We start from the raw sequence: 9400 nt of genomic DNA on the forward strand, positions 1-9400 counted from the left end.
ATAATCGCTGCTTCTATTACATACTTTGTAACACGGAATTAGATAGATGACATGCAATAGTGCTTCGGTGATTAGAACATTTACTTCGCTGTAACAGTGAGTATTACAGTAACTCTGATTTCTCATATATTAATTTGAACATAATTCGAGGCAAGAAGAAAATGCGGTTTTCCTTTTGTTATTACTGATTTCTTCAAAGTTCAGTTTACCAAAGTCTGCAAAAGTAGCCTACAATTTACACTCTCTCTCACTGCTCAGGTTCCAGGACCTCAAGTTACAACGGGAGGCTACAAAGTAGTAGCCAGGGTGTCACAGACACTTCGTTTAGAAACAGAGCAACGTGCTTCCTCCTGACAGAGAGTGATGCGCATACAGAAAGCAAGGCACAGTAGCAAATTACTTCTTCCTGCTAATAGTTCCTCTTGCTGCCTGTTTCATTTCCACTACTTTGAGCTGTACTAAGTCTCATAAAAGATAACTTTAAGAGGGAAGTGGCATGAGCTGCTTGGATTTTACTGCTCGGCATAGACCCTGCTCTCCATTAAAGGTCAGCCAAATAATTTTATTGTTTTTTCAAATCATAATAGAACTATCTACCACATTGCAGGAGGGAGGGAGGAGTTATCACTCTTCCGCTGAACATATATTCCCCATGTACCCCCATTAAACTTCCACTTTACTCTAGTTCAAGGTCTTAAAAGCTTGGTGGTGGGAAAAACAGAATGATTCGTAAGATAAGTAACAAAGCATTAACTTTTTTCTAAGGATGCATTTCCAACACAAAGTTAGTACTGAGTTAAGATCTTGACTAGTTCTGCCACCTAACACAATAATAACCCTGTCATTAGTCTATCTACAGCATTTCTTAAACAAGGGTCACCTGGTTTATAATCTCCAACAAAAATAAACAACTGTTAAAACAACAGAAGTATGAGATATTAAAAACCTTCTGAAGTCTAGCGATAATGTAGATAATTTGCTAGTGACAACACGTAGTATGTCACTGAAAAAATACATTGCTTCTGAACCTGGAGAGTAGTGAACAATGCCTTTCTATATTTCAAAAACTGTAGGTGTGACGTATGGATTGTCAGACCTGTGATTTCTGCATCAGTTCCTGAAAGTTTGGTTAAAAACCATTAAGTACAGTATTTCTTTAAACTTCAAACTGATATGGTTCCTCCAGATGCTACTAATCTCCTGAAATTAGATAGCTGGAATTAGAGTCTGGAATTAGACACCGCTAATAGACACTGGAATTAGATATTCCTGATCTCCTGGAATGGTTTGGGTATGCCAGTGGAGCACTGAATACAGGAAACAGTTGTATACCTTATTTAGCCTTCCAAAAGCTATGCCAATAAAGAAACAAACCAAGTCACAGGACATGAAATCAAACACTATTTTGGATTAAAAACTAGCTTCTTAGAAGACAGAAAGCAAAAACAGGATTAAACAGTCACCCCTCACCACTACAAAATGTTACGAACCACATTCCTCAGGGTTCCCTAGGAAAACCTCTCATTAACGATGCTGACAAAAGGAAGGAGCAGTGAGACAAGTTGATCTCAGGAGGGCAAGAGGTACTATGAGCAAGAGAAACAAGAGAGGTGCGAGGAACTTCAGGGTGACCCACATCAACTAGATCAGTTTCCCAATTTGATGGCAAGTGATGTGCAATGTCAATGATGGCAAATGGAAATCAATGAATAGAGGTGAAAAGTATGTAAACTACTACATTATATGCTTCTAAATTAACCATACGCTCTCAGAAAGGGAACCTGAACACTATACAAGTTCAGCTCAGTGAAATGCCCTGCTCAGCACAGAGCAGGCTTGCTGACACAGTAGCTCACAAGGTGAAGGGATGTATACATGGAAAGTGTTAATGACACAAGATTAAAACTGTTCCATGAAACAAAAGTGCGGATTTATCTGGAACACTATTAGCCCTTTCTCTTAGAAAGATACTGCAGAATAAAAGCATGGCAAGAATGATCAAGGACATAGAAAAGGGAGAGAAAGAAAAAAAAGGGGCTTGCTTACTCTAGAAAGGCAAAGAATAAGAAGCTATAAAATAAAAAAAAAATTGTAGGCAAAATTGGACCTCATTTCAGAGCCTTTACAATGATTTCAGCTGTAAAATCCAAATTCAATATACAGTGTAGTCTGAACCCTTATTCTGCACTAGACTGGAGGAAAGGAGGAGGGATAAATTTCACAGAAATACAACTCTACTATTAAGCAATAAAATACATTAATACATTTTTGGAAGAAGGTGGGGAGAGTGGATGAAGGTTCATTATTAAATTGTGCCACGCATGCCCAGCTGTAGTAGAGAGGACAGAAGACAGGATAGTAATTTGGGTACAGCGCAAGTGGTGAGACCTGAAGCAACATGGTTTGGCCTTGCATGAAGCACATAAAATTCTAACAAATTATTTGCTATCTGATAAAGGAGAAATATTTGTTCCTTCTAGGCCTCCAAGGTTCTTAATGATAAATGTGTTTAATGGTCTAGGGAGGAGATCAGCATTTCAAAACCGGATCCGGAACCTGGCAAGCAACTGACTAGGGAGCAGCTTCCAGTGAGCATGGAGCTATCGGGACTCAGCCTGCAGGAAAATGCAGCACCCTAAACTGCCACTAAAAGCTGGTGCTTACAAGACAGTTTTAAGAACTGAGTACAACTCAGCTTTGTATTTAAAAATGCAGTTGTTACAGTAGTGTGGTGGGTTGGCCTTGGCTGGCTGCCAGATGCCCACCCAGCCGCTCTCTCACTCCCCCTCCTCAGCAGTCCAGTGGAAGAAAGGAAGATGAGAAAGCTCATGGGCTGAGACAAGGACAGGAAGATCACTTACCAATTATCATTCCAGGCAAAACAGACTCGAATTTGGGAAAATTAATTTAATTTATTGCCAATTAAAATAGAGTTAGATGGTGAGAAACAAAGACAAAAACACCTCCCCTCCTCTTTTTTTCCCCAGATTCATCTTCACTCCTACATTCCCAACTCCTCCACCTCTTCCACCCCACCCAGCAGCACAGCAGGTAGAGAATGGGGGATTGCGGTCAGTCCATAATGTTTCCTCTCTGCTGCTCCTTCCTCCTTGCACCATTCACCTGCTCCAATGTGGGTCCACTCCAGGGGCTGCGGTCCTTCACGATAAACCTTCAGGAGCTGGTCCTCCATGGGCCACAGCTCCTGTCAGGAGAACCTGTTTCTGCATGGGCTCCTCTCTACTGGCTGTTCCCTTCCTATCTGTTTGAGCAGGCCCAGAGAAGGGCCACAAAGATGATCAGAGGCCTGGAGCACCTCTTCTATGAGGACAGGCTGAGAGAGTTGGGATTGTTTAGCCTAGAGAAGGGAAGGCTCCAGGGAGATCTTATTGTGGCCTTTCAGTACTTGAAGGGAGCTTACAAGAAAGATGGGAACAAACTTTATAGCAGGGCCTGTTTTGATAGGACAAGGTGTAATGGTTTTAAACTAAAAGAGGGAAGATTTAGACTAGATAGAAGGAAGAAAATTTTTATAACAAGGGTGGTGAGACACTGGAACAGGTTGCCCAGAGAGGTGGTAGATGCCCCATCCCTGGAAACATTCAAGATCAGGTTGGACGGGGCTCTGAGCAACCTGATCTAGTTGAAGATGTCCCTGCTCTTTGCAGGGGGGTTGGACCAGATGACCACTAAAGGTTCCTTCCAGCCCAAACTATTCTATGATTCTATGATCTACTTGCTCCACTATGGATATTTGCTCCAGCACGGTCCTCTCCATGAGCTGCAGGAGAATCTCAGCTACACTGCATGGAACAACACTTCCCCTCCTTTTTCTCTGACCTTGGTGTCTGCAGAGCTGTTTCTCACACTTTTTTTTCCCCTCGATCCTCATACGCTACCTGTGTGGTGTTGTACCCTTTCTTAAATACGTTTTCCCCAAGGTGTGACCAACTTGGCTGAGGGTCTCAACCGTGCCTGCCATGGGTCCACTGGAGCCAGCTGGAACCAGCTGTGTTCAGCCCCTGGCCCCTGCAGCCCCCCACCAGTGCCTGGGCTCCCACACCCAATACAAGTAGGTATTTGCCTTTTATAAAATCTCTATTATCTTTGAAGCACACTCTCTGTTCTGAATATTTAAAGCCACTAATTACACTGAGGGTAAAACTTGATTGCCTAAAGGCTGACAAGTCTGGTAAATCCACGTGAGGCACTTAAAACAGGTAGTTAGCTCACAAGCGAGTTAACGAGAGACAGACAGACAAATAGATAGTCCTCTGAGCCTGAATCTAGTTACCCAGTTTTAGGCATCCAAATTGGAGAAATGGATTCTGAAAGTATCCTTCTGTTTTTTAATTTTCTACAACTCGGTGACTTATCTTTAAGCACTTTAAGCATAGTAAAACTATGGAAAACAAAACCTGCCTCAGGTTGAAGACTTTTCCAGTGTCAGACAGCAAAATAAAACTTAATCTGAAACAATCCTAGCTCTTGAAAAGATTGACATCTTTATCAATGGCAGAAGCAGAATTTTAACATGCTTTCTCTCTTAGTGTTTCTTTCCTTGCAACCAATTGTACTAACCTGAAAGAGATGAATAATAATTCCATACTCAAGAATATTGCTTTTCAGTGCATACATCATTGAGACTGAAACTAGAGCTAAATGAGAAAGACGTATTATACTACTAAAAATACAACAAATTATACATTAGTGATAGCTCTCCCTACTCCATATGCAAATAGTTCATGTATTCTTTTGTCTTCTTCCCTTAGGATTCAATAGCAACTGATGTTTTGCGTCAAATTATTTTATATGCACTGTCTGGTATAAAAGACCTGTTTTATCAAGACAGACAGTTGTTTGACAACAAATACGAGTTCAAGTAACATATGAAAGCTTCAAGTTCACATAAGCATTTCCTAATTTTTAAAATCAGGTTCTACTTATCTCTTGATAACTAAAACATTAAGGATTTGAAACTAGGGGTACAAAGGCTGCAGTATCTAAATTTTAGGAGCTCTACCATCCAGTGGATTTCCTACAGAAGGCATCCAGAAAGTCAGGTACCCAGGAATAAGGTGCTGAGAAGGAAGCTCCACATGCCAGCCAATGCAAAATGACTGGAGCTAAAACAGGAGACTGAAAATTACTCAGCATCTAACTCCACAGCAAAAGGAGGTGGCACCCGGTTCACAGACGTAATTCCCCCCTTTCTCAAGTCCACTCACCCATTTACAGCAAATTGCACCGTGCTAAGGAGCTGCGCCTCAAAAAATGAGAAACTTCTCAAGTCTGCTTCAAATTACTCATGCCAAAACCAGTTTTCCCCCTCTCTCCGGAGCCCCTTACCAATAGATCATGGGATACACTCACACATACGTTCTCATGAGTTTGCAATGCTCTGAGAACACACAGCAGAGCAGCTGCAGGAATACCTGTTTTCAACACCCACTGCAATCTGGACACAGTCAAGGCCAAGGAGCAGATTCATGGCACAGGTTTCAGACAATTTTGCACATGTTCATTACAAATTATATCAAGTTTAGGAAGCTGCTGGCTAACAGCTAAGCCACCAAAATGAACGGTGTAGCCTATCAAAATTGTCCAATAATGCATATTAGTTTAAAGAGCCATGAAGGAAGTTTGAATTACCATAGTCTCCCTCTCAAGAGTGTTAAGAGTTCGCATTCGGGATACTCTAACAATTCCCCTTTGGGGCAGAATATGTTAATTCACCCTAACTTAATTCAAAATTGTTAACCAAACAAATATTAATACTTCTGATATGAAGTAAACATAGCTGTTTATCAAGTACTGATGGTAGATCAAGCTGTTTATACCACCACTTAATATTCTTAAAGCTTATGTATTTAAAGGACTACAGACGGAAAATATGGCAGAATTTAAAAAACGGCTTTTCAAGGTGAAACATCTATCACTGTCACAAAGTAAAAGGTGGCTTTACATATGATTTTATAATGGATCTTCTGTATTTGTGTAGCTGTTGTTGAGGCTTTCAAGAACATTTTATTTATTGCTATGGAACCAGCGGTAAGCTGCACAGGATCACTTACATCATTTTAGTTAAGACACGTTCCGAATCCTCACACAGCCTCTCAGGTTCAACCCTGGTAAGTCTTTGGGATTTATTTCAGGATTTGACCTCCACCTACATGATCCTTGTTACATCACTTCGCAATAGTTGTAGTTCAGCTGTACCTTATGTATGTTGTGTATGTTATGTGTGACAGTACAGGCAACAAAAGGACTTCAAAGACTGGTCACTGGACCTTTAAGCAACTATGTGATTTGAATACAAGCTGCAACTTGTTTTTCTTCTATGATTTGGAGGTCTGTAAATTGACCTGCAGATTTAACTCTGCCACACTCTCATGGAAATCAGCTCTGTTTAAAGGCTACTGGATCAAGCCCAAGAAGTTGAAAAAATAATGAGCAGGCTGTACCACCTTACCCTCAAGAATCATTATGCGTAACACTTTAAATCAACAGTTCTTAAATCCCATGACCTCTTTTAAAAGTACCACTTTTCAAATTTTATTACTATCTGCTACATCATATTGCATTTTCCATAATCTGTGGGCACTGATATCTCCTGAAAATGCACATTATTTATACGCATAGCCTAGTAACCTCAGTACTAAATATCTGTCAAACAAATACACTACCTCTCACAGATACTCCAGGACGTGCATACTACACACAACACTGCATACTCATATACGTATAATTTATAGTTTCCGAATGAAATGCAGATGATTATCCTTGATCCATTTGATGGTTGAATCCCTGCCACCTTGTAGTAGCAAAATAGTCTTCTAAATAAATTATTTGGACCGAATTATTTTCCCTTCTATATCTATAATTTATTAGTAATACAGTTCAGTTTTCTAAGGTCTGCTAAATATCTTTGCAGACCATTTTCTATTAATTATTTTTTAGACTGGAAACTGTTCAGGAAACCAGCTGTGTATACTGAATATAACGTTGTAAGTTAAAACACAGTAAATTACAAATTGCCGTTGACTGGACAACCAAGTCACATCACATTGTTTCTGTCGCTAGCATGGGTTAACATGATGCAAGTATCCATGTTTCTGTACAGAAAACAAGCTCTGTCCAAGGCTCCCGTAATCACTGTCTAAAATTTACGACTTTTGCCAACACCTCTGTCAGTGCATTCATTTGCCAAGTTAACTCTTAAAAGTAAACATGACAAGGGCATGTATACAGCTAAAACACAGCAGGTTTACGTTTCTTAACGAGTATCTATAATATATATATACATGTTTACATGGGTGCACATGCATACGTGCCAATTTCACCCATTCAAATTCACCCCCTGCCCACTTTATGTGAACTATCACAGCCATCCCATTTGGCTAGGGAAGGAACACGAGAGGCAATTTGTGTCACGTTTCAAAAGGCACTCGACAGAAGAGGATTTAAGAGATGCTAATGAAAAGAGATGGCAGCACTGGAGAAGGCTGCAGGATAACGTGCTGAGCCGAAATGACAGAGCTTGGGTGCAAATTGGATGACAAAGGCTGAGATGGGCAGAGGTATGCAGAAGGCTGAGCTGAGAGATGCTGACATGGAAGGATGGGGTATAATTTTTTAAAGCTGATGTGCTCTTTCCTCAAGTCGTTCACTGCTTGTTTACCATGATTACCCTTCCTGATTAGACATCCTGACAGTCCCATTATCATCTGCACCCTGTATTTTTCTAATCAGATGCTGGTTTAGCATGCATGCTCAAAGAAAACAACATAAAAAATACAAGGAAAAAAAAACAACTGTGCCGACTGAAGGCAAAGTTATGCTATTTCACAAACTGTAGCATCTGAAACTACAATTTACTCAGTTGCAACAATGAAAATTACAGATTTTAAATAGAACAATCCTCTTACTACTTGCTTTGCATGGAATGACTCTGAACCTGGAGAACAAAATAAAGTAAAAAGTGTCAACTAACAACTCGTACCAACATTTACATTTAACATTACTTCTTCAGACGTTTAAAGTAACATTCATGTCATTTTTCCTTGCCCTGTTTTGGCTTTTTTCTCTCGGCAAGTGAGTGGACCATGCACTAGAGAAAGACACCGACTATAGTTATTATTCTATCTTGCATATTCTTAGGCACACTATGGCCTCGTTTACACCGCAGGAGTTTTGCAAAAGATGTCATATTGCTAAAAACAAGGCCAATTTAGCAGGAGCACCACGAATCTCAGGAAAGCTATTTCCTTTCACTACGCTTGTAGCATTTGCTAGCATTTTCTTTCTATAGGGTTTAACAACCTCATGCTTGTACCACAGGCACCGGAGAGCAGAGAAGTTAGAGCCACATGGATCAAACTGGTAAAGAGAAGCCTCAGTCAATGGGAGTCAACAGGTAATTCCCTCCAGCCCCGCTTCTGTACGGATTTGTGTCCTGAATCCTATTTAACTGTGGATACAAGGATCTTTGTGACAATTAATCAAATTAATACTTTCCTTAAAAAAAAAAAAAAATAAAAGATTGTAAGTTACGCTTCTATTTCCAGCTTTAGAGTTAAGGTTTAGAACTGAAGTCAGGTGAAGGACATGATCCCACTCTCCCAAGCGTAACAGAAACGGAGGCTTGCTGCCTCCCCTTCCAGACTCACCTTTCCACGCTTTCCCCCGCTGTATCCCAACTCAGAAACTCTGCCTGTCTGCCTGAATGCAGGCGCCTCGGGGCCGTTATCCTTAAGCAAGGCTGACAGCCAGCGCTGCCCTTCTCCGAGGCGGTGCCGGGAAGCCGGGGCAGCGGTAGCCCTCTCTCCGGCCAACAGTAGCCCTCTCCCCGGCGGGGCGGCCCGGCTCGGCCCGGCCCGGCGGGGGCGGCGGGGCAGGGCCCGCCGCGGCCGCCCCTCCGCTCCGCTCCCCTCCGCTCCGCTCCGCACGGGCGGATTACAGCCGAATCCCGCACGCCTAAACCCGCCCGGCCGGGAAAAGCCGCTCGAAGGCTTTTGCGATCCTGTTAAGTTCTCGGAGAGGATCAAGACGTCAAAGCAGCTCGGCGGCGCCCCGGGGCACGTTTCGTGCCACGCCGAGAAAAGTTGGGAACCTGCCGCCGGGCCGGGCCGGGTCGGGCCGGGCCCGCGGACCCGCAGCCCGGGGCGGCGTCGCCCTTCCCGCCCCGACACGAAAAGCGAGGTGGCTCCCCCCGGCCCCGCGGCTCCGCCCGGCAGCGACACACGCCTCGGCCCCCGCCGCACTGGCTACCGGCGGGGCGGAGCCGCGCCCGGGCGGGCTCTCATCCCTGCTGGGGGAAAGGGGGCTGCGGGGTCGCAGCCTCCGCGCAGCCCGCCTCAGCCTCGCTCCCTCCCAGCCATCCCGCTCCCGGCTGCGCTTC

This window comes from Numenius arquata, chromosome 1 (assembly GCF_964106895.1).
Source record: "Numenius arquata chromosome 1, bNumArq3.hap1.1, whole genome shotgun sequence".
Classification (NCBI taxonomy): Eukaryota; Metazoa; Chordata; class Aves; order Charadriiformes; family Scolopacidae; genus Numenius; species Numenius arquata.